Below are 303 nucleotides of genomic sequence, written 5' to 3' on the forward strand. Positions count from 1 at the left end.
TGTTCTTTTTAATTCCCCAAAATAACATGATTAATTTCACACAACGCTCTTTGCCAAGTACAGATCTCTACTTTCATTCATTTTGGGTCTTATTCAATTTTAGAGCATTTTAAAAAACTAATTGAAGTGGTTTTGAAATAGTATTGAGTAAAAGTTGACATATTCCAGTCTGTGATTATCCATCAACATCCATTCCTTTAATTTTAGTCGAAATAATTCCTAATTTCTGCTTTTCTAACTCAAATATTAGGTAGAATTTCCTATGAATGAGGTTCATTGAACAGACAGGGAGTTTTTAATTAA

The 303-nt window shown here is 29.4% G+C and overlaps 1 long non-coding RNA gene across 1 annotated transcript in view; it reads left to right on the forward strand.

Moving 5' to 3' along the window:
• Positions 1-303, forward strand: part of LOC116695955 (uncharacterized) — a 21,583-nt gene that overhangs the window by 20,710 nt on the left and 570 nt on the right. The gene's annotated exons all lie outside the window — the stretch shown is intronic.

This window comes from Etheostoma spectabile, chromosome 9 (genome assembly GCF_008692095.1).
Source record: "Etheostoma spectabile isolate EspeVRDwgs_2016 chromosome 9, UIUC_Espe_1.0, whole genome shotgun sequence".
Lineage (NCBI taxonomy): Eukaryota > Metazoa > Chordata > Actinopteri > Perciformes > Percidae > Etheostoma > Etheostoma spectabile.